We start from the raw sequence: 17,909 nt of genomic DNA on the forward strand, positions 1-17,909 counted from the left end.
CCGCACTGTCGGAGGGGCAGTGCTGAGGGACTGCCGCACTGTCGGAGGGGCAGTACTGAGGGAGCGCCGCACTGTCGGAGGGGCAGTACTGAGGGAGTGCCGCACTGTCGGAGGTGCCATCTTTCAGATGAGTCGTTAAACCGTAGCCCCGTCTGCTCTCTCAAGTGGACATTAAAAAATGTCACGGCACTATTTCGAAGAAGAGCAGGGGCAAATATTTATCCCTCAATCAACATAACCAAAACAGATTATCTGGTCATTATCACATTGCTGTGTGTGGGAGCTTGCTGTGCGCAAGTTGGCTGCTGCATTTCCCACATTACAACAGTGACCACACTTCGAAAGTACTTCGTTGGCTGTGAAGCGCTTTGAGGCGTCCGGTGGTCGTGGCGCTATATAAATGCAAGTCTTTGGCTCAAGGGCCGTGTGGCCTTCTCCTATTTCTTATGTTCTTTCTTTACAAATGATTTTGAAATGATTCTGTGAGCACCGAGTGTGGATGTGGCAGTGTGTGTGTGGGTCTGTGTCAGGGTCTGTGTCCGGGGGGGTGAGGGAGTGTGAGGGTCTGTGTGTCAGGGTCTGTGTCAGGGGGGGTGAGGGAGTGTGAGAGGGTCTGTGTCAGGGGGGGTGAGGGAGTGTGAGGGTCTGTGTCGGGGGGGTGAGGGAGTGTGAGGGTCTGTGTCGGGGGGGGGGTGAGGGTCTGTGTGAGGGTCTGTGTGGGGGTCTGTGTCGGGGGGGGTGAGGGAGTGTGAGGGTCTGTGTCAGGGGGGGGTGAGGGTCTGTGTGGGGGTCTGTGTCGGGGGGGGTGAGGGAGTGTGAGGGTCTGTGTCGGGGGGGGTGAGGGTCTGTGTGGGGGTCTGTGTCGGGGGGGGTGAGGGAGTGTGAGGGTCTGTGTCAGGGGGGGGTGAGGGTCTGTGTGGGGGTCTGTGTCGGGGGGGTGGGAGAGTGTGTGTGTCAGGGGGGGTGAGGGTCTGTGTGGGGGTCTGTGTCGGGGGGGTGGGAGAGTGTGAGGGTCTGTGTCAGGGGGGGGGTGTGGGTCTGTGTGGAGGTCTGTGTCGGGGGGAGTGAGGGTCTGTGTGGGGGTCTGTGTCGGGGGGGTGAGGGTCTGTGTGGGGGTCTGTGTCGGGGGGGGGTGAGGGTCTGTGTGGAGGTCTGTGTCGGGGGGGGTGGGAGAGTGTGTGTGTCAGGGGGGGTGAGGGTCTGTGTGGGGGTCTGTGTCGGGGGGGGTGGGAGAGTGTGTGTGTCAGGGGGGGTGAGGGTCTGTGTGGGGGTCTGTGTGGGGGGGGTGAGGGTCTGTGTGGGGGTCTGTGTCAGGGGGGGGTGAGGGTCTGTGTGGGGGTCTGTGTCGGGGGGGGTGAGGGTCTGTGTGGGGGTCTGTGTCGGGGGGGGGTGAGGGTCTGTGTCGGGGGGGGTGAGGGAGTGTGAGGGTCTGTGTCAGGGGGGGGTGAGGGTCTGTGTGGGGGTCTGTGTCGGGGGGGGTGAGGGTCTGTGTCGGGGGGGTGAGGGAGTGTGAGGGTCTGTGTCAGGGGGGGGTGAGGGTCTGTGTGGGGGTCTGTGTCGGGGGGGGGTGAGGGTCTGTGTCGGGGGGGGTGAGGGAGTGTGAGGGTCTGTGTCAGGGGGGGGTGAGGGTCTGTGTGAGGGTCTGTGTCGGGGGGGGTGAGGGTCTGTGTCGGGGGGGGTGAGGGTCTGTGTCGGGGGGGTGGGGGAGCTGCGGCCGGTGCCATGTGGATGTTGATGATGTGGCGCTGAGAGGGGGGCCCGGGGGGAGCGCGGGGGGGCCCGGGGTTTGGGGCCCTCTCCCCCCGCTCCCCCCCGCTCCCCCCGGGCCCCGGTTTACCTCAGGCCGCTGCCGCTGGTCCGCGGGGCTCGAGTCGATCCTCTCCCGGGAGCCGCCGCTTCCGGCCGCCAACATTGCATCAGCCGGGCGGGGCGGGGCCACCGACAACCCGCGCTCCGAGGCCCCACCCCCCCACCCTCAATCACCCCTTAACCCCTGACCTGCTGACCCCTGAACCCCCCTCACCCTGTACCCCCTACCCCCCCTCACCCCCTGAACCTCACTCCCTGAACCCCCCTCACCCCCTGAACCCCCCTCACCCCCTGAACCCCCTGAACCCCTGAACCCCCTGAACCCCCCTCACCCCCTGAACCCCTCACCCCCTGAACCCCCCTCACCCCCTGAACCCCCTCACCCCCTGAACCCCTCACCCCCTGAACCCCCCTCACCCCCTGAACCCCCTCACCCCCTGAACCCCCCTCACCCCCTGAACCCCCTGAACCCCCCTCACCCCCTGAACCCCTCACCCCCCTCACCCCCTGAACACCCCTCACCCCATGAACCCCCTGAACCCCCCTCACCCCATGAACCCCCCCTCACCCCCTGAACCCCCTCACCCCCTGAACCCCACCTCACCCCCTGAACTCCCTCTCCCCTTTAACCCCCCCCTCTCCCCTGACTCCCCCCCTCACTGGCCGAGAGGCTCCCCTCAGCCCAACCCTAACCTGACCAACCCTCCCTCACCCCTTAACCCCCCTCACCCCCTGAACTCCCCCATATCCTCTGAACCCCCCCTCACCCCCTGAACTCCCTCCCCCTTACCCCCCCCCTCCGGCCGAGAGGCGCCCCCCCCCACCCAAACCCTCACGTTGCACCCACAAGGTCCTTACTCACCCCCCCTCACCCACAACCCCAGAACCTTCACCCCTTAAACCTTGAACCCTCACCCCCTCACCCCCTTGACCACAACCCTTAAACCCTGCGCCCCTCCTCCACCCGCACACAACAATCAAGTGGCCCCTGATTTAAAGGGGCTCACACTCCAAGAACTTTTCAAGTGCCCCCTTTTTTTTGAGGGCACCAAAAACAAATTAATTAAAGGGGGGGGGCACTAAAACCAACAAACTTAAACAAATTAAACTTTAGATGTAGTTCAAATTTAAATGTGGTTGCCAGGGGTGATGGTGCACTCCAGTCCCTCCAGCGCCCACCTCTTATGGAAGACCACGAGCGGACCAGTGGGCACCACGGAAGAGGGGCCGGCAGTCGGGCTGAACGACCTCTTGACCACCCGCTGCCTGGACCGGGTGATGGTCCCCTTGGCCATGCCCAGGAGCAGTCCCACGAGGTGACCTTCCCCCCCCCACACACACACAACCTTCAACCCTTAAACCTTGAACCCTGACCCCCTCGCCCCCCACAACCTTCACCCCTCCCTCACTGAATGAAAGTCAATGGGTCAAGAGGTGAGAGGCTTCCCTGGGCCGGTGGGATCACAGGTTAAGATCGGAGAGTTGCTGGTGGTGTAAATTCATCGCACACTTTAGAAGATAAGAAAAGGAGCAGGAGAAGGACACTCGGCCCCTCGAGCCTGCTCCACCATTTAATAGAATTACGGCTGATGTACCTTACCCCGATCCCCATATCCCTCGATTTCATAGAAACATAGAAACATAGAAAATAGGTGCAGGAGTAGGCCATTCGGCCCTTCTAGCCTACACCGCCATTCAATGAGTTCATGGCTGAACATTCAACTTCAGTACCCCATTCCTGCTTTCTCGCCATACCCCTTGATCCCCCTAGTAGTAAGGACCTCATCTAACTCCTTTTTTAATATATTTAGTGAATTGGCCTCAACAACTTTCTGTGGTAGAGAATTCCACAGGTTCACCACTCTCTGGGTGAAGAAGTTCCTCCGCATCTCGGTCCTAAATGGCTTACCCCTTATCCTGAGACTGTGACCTCTGGTTCTGGACTTCCCCAACATTGGGAACATTCTTCCTGCATCTAACCTGTCTAATCCCGTCAGAATTTTAAATGTTTCTATGAGGTCCCCTCTCATTCTTCTGAACTCCAGTGAATACAAGCCCAGTTGATCCAGTCTTTCTTGATAGGTCAGTCCCGCCATCCCGGGAATCAGTCTGGTGAACCTTCGCTGCACTCCCTCAATAGCAAGAATGTCCTTCCTCAGGTTAGGAGACCAAAACTGTACACAATACTCCAGGTGTGGCCTCACCAATGCCCTGTACAACTGTAGCAACACCTCCCTGCCCCTGTACTCAAATCCCCTCGCTATGAAGGCCAACATGCCATTTGCTTTCTTAACCGCCTGCTGTACCTGCATGCCAACCTTCAATGACTGATGTACCATGACACCCAGGTCTCTTTGCACCTTCCCTTTTCCTAATCTGTCACCATTCAGATAATAGTCTGTCTCTCTGTTTTTACCACCAAAGTGGATAACCTCACATTTATCCACATTATACTTCATCTGCCATGCATTTGCCCACTCACCTAACCTATCCAAGTCGCTCTGCAGCCTCATAGCATCCTCCTCGCAGCTCACACTGCCACCCAACTTAGTGTCATCCGCAAATTTGGAGATACTACATTTAATCCCCTCATCTAAATCATTAATGTACAGTGTAAACAGCTGGGGCCCCAGCACAGAACCTTGCGGTACCCCACTAGTCACTGCCTGCCATTCTGAAAAGTACCCATTTACTCCTACTCTTTGCTTCCTGTCTGACAACCAGTTCTCAATCCACGTCAGCACACTACCCCCAATCCCATGTGCTTTAACTTTGCACATCAATCTCTTGTGTGGGACCTTGTCGAACGCCTTCTGAAAGTCCAAATATACCACATCAACTGGTTCTCCCTTATCCACTGTACTGGAAACATCCTCAAAAAATTCCAGAAGATTTGTCAAGCATGATTTCCCTTTCACAAATCCATGCTGACTTGGACCTATCATGTCACCTCTTTCCAAATGCACTGCTATGACATCCTTAATAATTGATTCCATCATTTTACCCACTACCGATGTCAGGCTGACCGGTCTATAATTTCCTGTTTTCTCTCTCCCTCCTTTTTTAAAAAGTGGGGTTACATTGGCTACCCTCCACTCCATAGGAACTGATCCAGAGTCAATGGAATGTTGGAAAATGACTGTCAACGCATCCGCTATTTCCAAGGCCACCTCCTTAAGTACTCTGGGATGCAGTCCATCAGGCCCTGGGGATTTATCGGCCTTCAATCCCATCAATTTCCCCAACACAATTTCCCGACTAATAAGGATTTCCCTCAGTTCCTCCTCCTTACTAGACCCTCCGACCCCTTTTATATCCGGAAGGTTGTTTGTGTCCTCCTTAGTGAATACCGAACCAAAGTACTTGTTCAATTGGTCCGCCATTTCTTTGTTCCCCGTTATGACTTCCCCTGATTCTGACTGCAGCGGACCTACGTTTGTCTTTACTAACCTTTTTCTCTTTACATATCTATAGAAACTTTTGCAATCCGTCTTAATGTTCCCTGCAAGCTTCTTCTCATACTCCATTTTCCCTGCCCTAATCAAACCCTTTGTCCTCCTCTGCTGAGTTCTAAATTTCTCCCAGTCCCCAGGTTCGCTGCTATTTCTGGCCAATTTATATGCCACTTCCTTGGCTTTAATACTATCCCTGATTTCCCTTGATAGCCACGGTTGAGCCACCTTCCCTTTTTTATTTTTATGCCAGACAGGAATGTACAATTGTTGTAGTTCATCCATGCGGTCTCTAAATGTCTGCCATTGCCCATCCACAGTCAACCCCTTAAGTATCATTCGCCAATCCATCCCAGCCAATTCACGCCTCATACCTTCAAAGTTAGCCTTCTTTAAGTTCTGGACCATGGTCTCTGAATTAACTGTTTCATTCTCCATCCCAATGCAGAATTCCACCATATTATGGTCACTCTTCCCCAAGGGGCCTCGCACAACGAGATTGCTAATTAATCCTCTCTCATTACATAACACCCAGTCTAAGATGGCCTCCCCCCTAGTTGGTTCCTCGACATATTGGTCTAAAAAACCATCCAATAATTTATTGATCTCAGCCTTGAATATACTCAAAGACTGAGCCTCCACAGCCCTCTGGGGCAGAGAATTCCAAAGATTCACCACCCTCTGAGTGAAGAAATTTCTCCTCATCTCAGTCCTAAATGGCCAACCCCTTATCCTGAGACTGTGACCCCTGGTTCTAGACTCTCCGGCCCGGGAAAACATCCTCCCTGCATCTATCCTGTCAAGCCCCCTCAGAATCATATATGTTTCAATGAGATCACCTCATTTTTCTAAACTTCAGAGAGTATAGGTCCAATCTCTCCTCAGGACAGCCGTCTCATCCCAGGAATCAATCTCGTGAACCTTCGTTGTACCACCTTTAAAGCAAGTATATCCTTTCTTAGATAAGGAGACCAAAACTGTACACAATACGCCAGGTGTGGTCTCACCAAGGCCCTGCACAATTGCAATTAATGAACTGCAATTAATAAATTATGTGTCTGAATGGTGAGATATGGACAGTCTATGTTTTATTTTCATTTACCCTCCTGTTGCTATAAGGAGATTAGAGCCAGTATCCTGACTGAGAGAGTGGCCAGTGTTGTGGGAGAAGAGGGAAAGCAAACAAGATCAGCAAGCAGAAAGAATTAAAAAGGGATGAGAAATGTTGCAAAAATAAAAGAGAGAAGGAGCAAGTGATAAAGAATAGATGAGAAGGAGAAGGGATTCAGACAAGTGAAGTGCTAAACAGACAGAGGCAGGTTGAGTTGTGCATTGTGAATGAAAGTGGTGACTGAGAGGAGCTGATATCGGGGTTATACCATTGCTGCAACCTGCTGCACCAGGACCATAAACTGAACATTCCTGCTCACAAATTTCCAGGACTGGTGGAGTCGGATCACAGGGGTGGAGAGTTCCATTACAGTGCTGGAACATCATCATCATAGGCGCTCCCTCGAAGCGAGGATGACTTGCTTCCACGCCAAAAAAAGATGAGTTCACAGGTGTTTCAATGAAGGACCTAATATTCCGGACCCTGAACTACATCCTGAAGGGTGGAAGATGCCTGTGGGTGGATTGTTTTAACGTAGGGTGACCGTTGCACACCAGCCACCACACGGGCTGCAGAGCGAGGTCTTGGTCCAGTGACAAGACGCCTGGTGATCTGCTCTGCTGCACGGACCTAGTGCGCACATATCACAGTGTGGGCCGGCCCGTTATGCCCCTGGACCCCTGGCCCCGAACTCACGCTTCTCCTGGGCCCCGATCACATACATTGATGACTGTATCGGTGCCGTTTCCTGCTCTCGCCTGAATTAGAAAATTTCATTCACTTTGCATCCAATTTCCACCCTATCCTCACCTTTACATAGTCCATCTCCGACTCTTCCCTTCCTTGAATTCTGTCTCCATTTTTGGTGACAGGCTATTGACAAACATTCATTATAAGCCGACTGACTCCCACAACTACCTGGACACACTTCCTTCCACCCCGCTTCCTGTAAGGACTCCGCCCCATTCTCCCAGTTTCTCTGTCTCCGTCGCATCTGTTCTGCCGACGCCACCTTCCATACAAGTGCTTCCAATATTTCTTCCTTTTTCCTCAACCGAGGATTCCCCTCTACTGTGGTTAACATGGCCCTCGACCGTGTCAGTTCTATTTCCCGCACCTCTGCTCTCACCCCTTCCCCTCCCCCAGAACCCCGACAGGGTTCCCCTTGTCCTCACCTTTCACCCCACCAGCCTCCACATTCAACGGATCATCCTCCGCCATTGTCGTCACCTCCAGCGTGATTCCACCACCAATCACATCTCCCCCTCCCCTCCCCTCTCAGCGTTCCAAAGGGATTGCTCTCTCCGTGACACCCTGGTCCATTCCGCAGTCACCCCCAGCTCCCCCTCCCCTTCTCACGGCACCTTCCCATGCAAGCACAGGAAATGCAACACCTGCCCTTTTACCCCCTCCCTTCCCACTGTCCAGGGCCCCAAACACTCCTTCCAGGTGAAACAGCGATTTACTTTACTTCTTTCAAGTTAGTATTCTGTATTCGCTGCTCACGATGTGGTCTCCTCTACATTGGGGAGACCAAACGCAGATTGGGTGACTGCTTTGCAGAACACCTCCGTTCAGTCTGTAAGCGTGACCCCAAGCTTCCAGTCGCCTGTCACTTTAATTCCCCGCCCCACTCTCACTCTGACCTCTCCGTCCTTGGCCTCCTACACTGTTCCAACGCAAGCTCAACGTAAGCTCGAGGAATAGCACCTCATCTTTCGTTTAGGCACCTTGCAGCTTGAGTGCTGCGACAATGGGACAGTAAAGGGGATCGAGCGGGAATCGATTGGTTTCGAGTTAAGGAATAGGATGGGAACTGTGAGAAAGGTGTCTCGGCAAATTCAAGAAAAATGTCAGAAGAACAGGGCTAAAATAATGAGTGAGTTTAATTATCGAAAGATAGAGTGGGGTTAGAGCATTGTGAGTGGGAAAGGAAGGAGCGGCCATCTGAAACTGTTTGCCTTCCACATTGTGTAAATATTTGCTGTAATTGGTCACATCTATTTTAGTTCTGCAATTCTTTTAAACACGAGTGTTAATGTAAATGCATATGTTTCATATCTCCACATGTGAATAACCTTGAATCACAGTCCCCTTTACAAGGGTAACCATTTAACCGTCCCGCTCTGCTTACCATCCCCGCCAGTGCAAGGCTCACACAGGAGGTATATGCACCACCTGGGGTGGGGCACAAGGCTGGTCGGAACATCAGGCTGTCCACTCTGTCCCTTACTCTCTACTGCGTTAACATCTTAGTCAGGCAAAGTTAGGGGCTCAGGGAAAAGCTGAGTCAAGAGTCTGGATCACTGTTTCTGGGATCATGCTATGCACAAATCGGTCACTGCATTTATACACAAACCATGCGTGGTGACACTTCATGCTGCAATGCTGTGGGGAGAGGTGAGTGGGTCAGGTCCTGGATTTAAAAAATACTTGGATGTGCACTTGAAGTGCCGTAACCTACAGGGTTACAGACCAAGAGCTGGAAAAAGGGATTAGGCTGGGTAGCTCTTGGTCGGCCGGCGCGGACACGATGGGCCGAATGGCCCCCTTCTGTGCTGTATATTTCTCTAATTCTCTGATCTCACAGTGTCACCTGCCTGTCTTTAATGAGTCAGATCTCACCCTTAGCCACTTCATGGCTTTATAAAAGCTTATAATTAGTCTTCATATTACTTGCAAGATTTTTTTCGTATTCATAAGAATGTAAGAAATAGGAGCAGGAGTGGGCCATGCTCAGCCATTTAATATCAAGGCTGATCTGATCATGCACTCAGCTCCACTTCCCTGCCCACTCCCTATAACCCTTAATTTCCTTATCGCTCAAAAATCTGTCTATTATATATGTAAACCTATAATTACCTAACCACCAGAGGGCTTATCCCATGGAGGCCCAAGGGATCCCACAATCTCTTGGGAGCACCTGGATATAAGGAGACCTCACAGGCTGGAGAGGGACTCTGAGATCTGTATTAAAGGACTATGGTCACACTTACTTTGAGCTTGCAGTATCTGGTCTAATTCTTTATCCAAGACATAACATTGTCTATCTCCATCTTAAATATATTCAATGACCCAGTCTCCACAGCTCTCTGAGGCAGTGAATTCCATAGATTTACAACCCTCTGAGAGAAGAAATTCCTCCTCATCTCAGTTTTAAATGGGCAGCCCCTTATTCTGAGACTATGCCCCCTAGTTCTTGTTTCCCCTATGAATGGAAATATCCTCTCTGCATCCACCTTGTCGAGCCCCCTCATTATCTTATATGTTGCGATAAGATCACCTCTCATTCTTCTGAACTTCAATGTGTATAGGCCCAACCTACTCAACCTATCTTCATAAGTCAACTCCCTCATCTCCGGAATTAACCGAGTGAACCTTCTCTGAACAAAGCAAATATATCCTTCCTTAAATACGGAGACCAAAACTGTACGCAGTACTCCAGGTGTGGCCTGTACAGTTGGACTTCTCTGCTCTAATACTCTATCCCCCTTGCAATAAAGGCCAACATTCCATTTGCCTTCCTGATATCTTGCTGTACCTGCATACTAACTGTTTGTGTTTCATACACAAGGACCTCTAGGTCCCTCTGTACTGCAGCACTTTGCAATTTTTCTTCATTTAAATTATAATTTGTTTTTCTATTATTTCTGCCAAAGTGGATAACCTCACATTTTCCCACATTATACTCCATCTGCCAAATGTTTGCCCGCTCACTGAGCCTATCTATATCCCTTTTAAAGATGTTTGTGTCCTCCTCACAACTTGCTTTCCCACCCATCTTTGTATCATCAGCAAACTTGGCTACATTACACTCGGTCCCTTCATCCAAGTCATTAATATAGATTGTAAATAGTTGAGGCCCCAGCACTGATCCCTGCGGCACCCCACTAGTCACTGTTTGCCAACCAGAAAATGACCCATTTATCCTGACAATCTGTTTTCTGTTAGTTAGCCAATCCTCTGTCCATGCTAATATATTTCCCCCAACCCTGTGAGCTTTTATCTTGTGCAGTAACGTCTGCTTGAATGTCTTCTGGAAATCCAAATACGCCACATCCACTGGTTCCCCCTTATCCACCCTGCTCATTAAATCCTCAAAGAACTCCAGCAAATTTGTCTTTCTCTTATCCTCACAGGTGGCAAGTATGTCATTCCTGTTGGTCAGGACCAGGCTCTGCAATTCCTCCTTTCCTACCTCCGCTAGATTCTCCTTACCCTGCAAACTGTCAGTCACGTCCTCCTCTTTCCGTAGCTGCATCTCTGCACTTGGTGTGACTGAGTTCTGGTGGGAACTATCCAGAAATTCGTACCCCTCCCATATATGACAGAGTATTTGTAACTCGCATTCCAGCTCAAGGACTCTGAGCCGAGTGACTCAAGGCTGAGATGTTGCCTACAGATGAGAAAATTTGGGAGAGTCTTTCTGTTCACAAACTCTCACATTCTGTAGTCCCGATACATTGTCTGTGCTGACATTTTCCATTCTACATTTATTTGTGCATGTAACACTTATATAGCAGATCTTTCATTTATCTTCACAGCTAACTGACTCTCAATGTTTCATTCAATTTATCGATCGCTCAGTTTAACAAATTTATCCAAATGGGTCTATTTACTCATTTAAAGTTGCTGGTTTGATATTTATCCTTGTCTCGTACAGATCATTTTTAAGTTAATTAATTCTTGGTCAGCCGCAAGCAACGATAGTTCGGATTAGAGACATTTGATAACAAATGTAATTCTCAGCTGTAATTTGCACGCGCTACACGATCTCCGTTACAGCACGGGTTAGATAAAGAGTAAAGATCCCTCTACACTGCTCATCAAACACTCCCAGGGCAGGTACAGGGGGTTAGATACAGAGTAAAGCTCCCTCTACACTGTCCCATCAAACACTCCCAGGGCAGGAACAGGGGGTTAGATACAGAATAAAGCTCCCTCTACACTGTCCCATCAAATACTCCCAGGGCAGGTACAGCACAGGGTAAGGTACAAAGTAAAGCTTCCTCTACACTGCCCCATCAAACATACCCAGGGCAGGTACAGCTCGGGATTAGATACAGAGTAAAGCTCACTGCACACTGTCCCATCAAACACTCCCAGGGCAGGTACAGCGCGGGGTTAGATACAGAGTAAAGCTCCTTCTACACTGTCCCATCAAACACTGCCAGGGCAGGTATAGCACGGGGTTAGATACAGAGTAAAGCTCACTCTACACTGGCCTATCAAACACTCCCAGGGCAGGTACAGGGGGTTAGATAGAGAGAAAAGCTCCCTCAACATTGCCCCATCAAACACTCCCAGGGCAGGTACCGCATCAGTAAGATACAGAGTAAAGCTCCCTCTACACTGTCCCATCAAACACTCCCAGGGCAGGTACAGCACGGGTGAGATACAGAGTAAAGCTCCCTCTACACTGTCCCATCAAACATTCCCAGGGCAGGCCCAGCACGGGGTTAGATACAGAGTAAAGCTCTCTCTGCACTGCCCCATCAAACACTCCAAGGGCAGGTACAGCACGGGTTTAGATACAGAGTAAAGCTCCCTCTGCACTGCCCCATCAAACACTCCCAGGGCAGGAACAGCACGGGGTTACATACAGAGTAAATTCCCTCTACACTGTTCCATCAAACACTCCCAGTGCAGGAACAGTGGGCTAGATACACAATAAAGCTCCCTCTACACTGTCCCATCAAACACTCCCAGGGCTGGTACAGCACAGGGTTAGATACAGAGTAAAGCTTCCTCTACACTGTCCCATCAAACACACCCAGGGCAGGTACAGCACGGGGTTAGATACAGAGTAAAGTTCCCTCTACACTGTCCCATCAAATACTCCCAGGGCAGGTACAGCATGGGTTAGATACAGAGTAAAGCTCCCTCTACACTGTCCCATCAAACATTCCCAGGTCAGGTCCAGCACGGGGTTAGATACAGAGTAAAGATCCCGCTACACTGTCTCATCAAACACTCCTAGGGCAGGTACAGCACGGGGCTAGATACAGATTAAAGCTCCCTCTACACTCTCCCATCAAACACTCCCAGAGCTGGTACAGCACGGGTTAGATACAGCGTAAAGCTCCCTCTACACTGTCCCATCAAACACTCCCAGAGCACGTACAGCATGGGGTTAGATACAGAGTAAAGCTCCCTCTACACTGTCCCATCAAATACTCCCAGGGCTGGTACAGCATGGGTTAGATACAGAGTAAAGCTCCCTCTACACTGTCCCATCAAACATTCCCAGGGCAGGTACAGCACGGGGTTAGATACAGAGTAAAGCTCCCTCTACACTGTCCCATCAAATACTCCCAGGGCAGGTACAGCATGGGTTAGATACAGAGTAAAGCTCCCTCTACACTGTCCCATCAAACATTCCCAGGGCAGGTACAGCACGGGTTAGATACAGAGTAAAGCTCCCTCGACACTGTCCCATCAAACATTCCCAGGGCAGGTCCAGCACGGGGTTAGATAGAGAGTAAAGCTCCCTCTGCACTGTCCCATCAAACACTCCCAGGGCAGGTACAGGGGTTTAGATACAGAGTAAAGCTCCCTCTACACTGTCCCATCAAACACTCCCAGGGCAGGGACAGCACGGGGTTAGATGCTGATTAAAGCTCCCTCTACACTGCACCATCAAACACTCCCAGAGCAGGTACAGCACGGTTAGACACAGAGTAAAGCTCACTCTACCCTGCCCCATCAAACACTCCCAGGGCAGGGACAGCACGGGGTTAGATGCAGAGTAAAGCTCCCTCTACACTGTCCCATCAAACACTCCCAGAGCAAGAACAGGGGGCTAGATACAGAATAAAGCTCCCTCTACACTGTCCCATCAAACACTCCCAGGGCAGGTACAGGGGGTTAGATACAGAATAAAGCTACCTCTACACTGTCCCATCAAACACTCCCAGGGCAGGAACAGGGGGTTAGATACAGAGTAAAGCTCCCTCTACACTGTCCCATCAAACACTCCCAGGGCAGGAACAGGGAGTTAGATACAGAATAAAGCTCCCTCTACACTGTCCCATCAAACACTCCCAGGGCAGGTACAGGGGGTTAGATACAGAGTAAAGCTCCCTCTACACTGTCCCATCAAACACTCCCAGGGCAGGTACAGGGGGTTAGATACAGATTAAAGCCCCTACTACACTGTCCCATCAAATACTCCCAGGGCTGGTACAGCACAGGGTTAGGTACAGAGTATAGATCCCTCTACACTGTCCCATCAAGCATTCCCAGGGCAGGTACAGCACGGGTTAGATACAGAGTAAAGCTCCCTCTACACTGTCCCATCAAACACTCCCAGGGCAGGGACAGCACGGGGTTAGATGCAGATTAAAGCTCCCTCTACACTGCACCATCAAACACTCCCAGAGCAGGTACAGCACGGTTAGACACAGAGTAAAGCTCACTCTACCCTGCCCCATCAAACACTCCCTGGGCAGGGACAGCACGGGGTGAGATGCAGAGTAAAGCTCCCTCTACACTGTCCCATCAAGCATTCCCAGGGCGGGTACAGCACGGGTTAGATACAGAGTAAAGCTCCCTCGACACTGCCCCATCAAACACTCCAAGGGCAGGAACAGGGGGCTAGATACAGAGTAAAGCTCCCTCTACACTGTCCCATCAAACATTCCCAGGGCAGGAACAGGGGGTTAGATACAGAGTAAAGCTCCCTCTACACAGTCCCATCAAACACTCCCTGGGCAGGTACAGCATGGGGTTAGATACACAGTAAAGCTCCCTCTACCCTGCCCCATCAAACACTCCCAGGGCAGGGACAGCACGGGGTTAGATGCAGAGTAAAGCTCCCTCTACACTGTCCCATCAAACACTCCCAGGGCAAGAACAGGGGGCTAGATACAGAGTAAAGCTCCCTCTACACTGTCCCATCAAACACTCCCAGGGCAGGTACAGGGGGTTAGATACAGAATAAAGCTACCTCTACACTGTCCCATCAAACACTCCCAGGGCAGGAACAGGGGGTTAGCTACAGAGTAAAGCTCCCTCTACACTGTCCCATCAAACACTCCCAGGGCAGGTACAGGGGGTTAGATACAGATTAAAGCCCCTACTACACTGTCCCATCAAACACTCCCAGGGCTGGTACAGCACAGGGTTAGGTACAGAGTATAGATCCCTCTACACTGTCCCATCAAGCATTCCCAGGGCAGGTACAGCACGGGTTAGATACAGAGTAAAGCTCCCTCTACACTGTCCCATCAAACATTCCCAGGTCAGGTCCAGCACGGGTTAAATGCAGAGTAAAGCTCCCTCTACACTGTCCCATCAAACACTCCCAGGGCGGGTACAGCACGGGTTAAATGCAGAGTAAAGCTCCCTCTACACTGTCCCATCAAACACTCCCAGGGCAGGTACAGGGGGTTAGATACAGAATAAAGCTACCTGAACACTGTCCCATCAAACATTCCCAGGGCAGGAACAGGGGGTTAGATACAGAGTAAAGCTCCCTCTACACTGTCCCATCAAACACTCCCAGGGCAGGTACATGGGGTTAGATACAGAGTAAAGCTTCCTCTACATTGTCACATCAAACTCACCCAGGGCAGGTACAGCACGGGGTTAGATACAGAGTAAAGCTCCCTCTACACATTCCCATCAAACATTCCCAGGGCAGGTACAGCACGGGTTAGATACAGAGAAAAGCTCCCTCTGCACTGCCCCATCAAACACTCCCAGGGCAGGTACAGCACGGGTTTAGATACAGATTATAGCTCCCTCTACACTGCCCCATCAAACACTCCCAGGGCAGGTACAGCATGGGTTAGATACAGAGAAAAGCTCCCTCTGCACTGCCCCATCAAACACTCCCAGGGCAGGTACAGCACGGGGTGAGATACAGAGTAAAGCTCCCTCTACACTGTCCCATCAAACACTCCCAGGGCAAGAACAGGGGGCTAGATACAGAATAAATCTACCTCGACACTGTCCCATCAAACACTCCCAGGGCAGGAACAGGGGGTTAGATACAGAGTAAAGCTCCCTCTACACTGTCCCATCAAACACTCCCAGGGCAGGAACAGGGAGTTAGATACAGAATAAAGCTCCCTCTACACTGTCCCATCAAACACTCCCAGGGCAGGTACAGGGGGTTAGATACAGAGTAAAGTTCCCTCTACACTGTCCCATCAAACACTCCCAGGGCTGGTACAGCACAGGGTTAGGTACAGAGTATAGATCCCTCTACACTGTCCCATCAAGCATTCCCAGGGCAGGTACAGCACGGGTTAGATACAGAGTAAAGCTCCCTCTACACTGTCCCATCAAACATTCCCAGGTCAGGTCCAGCACGTGGTTAGATACAGAGTAAAGCTCCCTCTACACTGTCCCATCAAACACTCCCAGGGCGGGTACAGCACGGGTTAAATGCAGAGTAAAGCTCCCTCTACACTGTCCCATCAAACACTCCCAGGGCAGGTACAGGGGGCTAGATACAGAGTAAAGCTTCCTCTACACTGTCCCATCAAACACACCCAGGGCAGGTACAGCACGGGGTTAGATACAGAGTAAAGCTCCCTCTACACTGTCCCATCAAACATTCCCAGGGCAGGTACAGCACGGGTTAGATACAGAGAAAAGCCTCCTCTGCACTGCCCCATCAAACACTCCCAGGGCAGGTACAGCACGGGTTTAGATACAGATTATAGCTCCCTCTACACTGCCCCATCAAACACTCCCAGGGCACGTACAGCATGGGTTAGATACAGAGAAAAGCTCCCTCTGCACTGCCCCACCAAACACTCCCAGGGCAGGTACAGCACGGGGTGAAATACAGAGTAAAGCTCCCTCTACACTGTCCCATCAAACACTCCCAGGGCTGGTACAGCACAGGGTTAGGTACAGAGTATAGATCCCTCTACACTGTCCCATCAAGCATTCCCAGGGCAGGTACAGCACGGGTTAGATACAGAGTAAAGCTCCCTCTACACTGTCCCATCAAACATTCCCAGGTCAGGTCCAGCACGTGGTTAGATACAGAGTAAAGCTCCCTCTACACTGTCCCATCAAACACTCCCAGGGCGGGTACAGCACGGGTTAAATGCAGAGTAAAGCTCCCTCTACACTGTCCCATCAAACACTCCCAGGGCAGGTACAGGGGGCTAGATACAGAGTAAAGCTTCCTCTACACTGTCCCATCAAACACACCCAGGGCAGGTACAGCACGGGGTTAGATACAGAGTAAAGCTCCCTCTACACTGTCCCATCAAACATTCCCAGGGCAGGTACAGCACGGGTTAGATACAGAGAAAAGCCTCCTCTGCACTGCCCCATCAAACACTCCCAGGGCAGGTACAGCACGGGTTTAGATACAGATTATAGCTCCCTCTACACTGCCCCATCAAACACTCCCAGGGCACGTACAGCATGGGTTAGATACAGAGAAAAGCTCCCTCTGCACTGCCCCACCAAACACTCCCAGGGCAGGTACAGCACGGGGTGAAATACAGAGTAAAGCTCCCTCTACACTGTCCCATCAAACATTCCCAGGGCCAGTCCAGCACGGGGTGAGATACAGAGTAAAGCTCCCTCGACACTGCCCCATCAAACACTTGCAGGGCAGGAACAGGGGGCTAGATACAGAGTAAAGCTCCCTCGACACTGTCCCATCAAACATTCCCAGGGCCAGTCCAGCACGGGGTGAGATACAGAGTAAAGCTCCCTCTGCACTGCCCCACCAAACACTCCCAGGGCAGGTACAGCACGGGGTGAGATACAGATTATAGCTCCCTCTACACTGCCCCATCAAACACTCCCAGGGCAGGTACAGCATGGGTTAGATACAGATAAAAGCTCCCTCTGCACTGCCCCATCAAACACTCCCAGGGCAGGTACAGCACGGGGTGAGATACAGAGTAAAGCTCCCTCTACACTGTCCCATCAAACATTCCCAGGGCCAGTCCAGCACGGGGTGAGATACAGAGTAAAGCTCCCTCGACACTGCCCCATCAAACACTTGCAGGGCAGGAACAGGGGACTAGATACAGAGTAAAGCTCCCTCTACACTGTCCCATCAAACATTCCCAGGGCGGGTACAGCACGGGTTAGATACAGAGTCAAGCTTCCTCTACAATGTCCCATCAAACACTCCCAGGGCGGGTACAGCACGGGTTAGATACAGAGTAAAGCTCCCTCGACACTGCCCCATCAAACACTCCAAGGGCAGGAACAGGGGGCTAGATACAGAGTAAAGCTCCCTCTACACTGTCCCATCAAACACTCCCAGGGCAGGTACAGCACGGGGTTCGATACAGAGTAAAGCTACCTCTACACTGTCCCATCAAACACTCCCAGGGCAGGAACAGGGGGTTAGATACAGAGTAAAGCTCCCTCTACACAGTCCCATCAAACATCCCCTGGGCAGGTACAGCATGGGGTTAGATACACAGTAAAGCTCCCTCTACACTGTCCCATCAAACATTCCCAGGGCAGGTCCAGCACGGGGTCAGATACAGAGTAAAGCTCACTCTACACTGGCCTATCAAACACTCCCAGGGCAGGTACAGGGGGTT

The sequence above is a fragment of the Pristiophorus japonicus genome, chromosome 19, assembly GCF_044704955.1.
Source record: "Pristiophorus japonicus isolate sPriJap1 chromosome 19, sPriJap1.hap1, whole genome shotgun sequence".
NCBI lineage: Eukaryota > Metazoa > Chordata > Chondrichthyes > Pristiophoridae > Pristiophorus > Pristiophorus japonicus.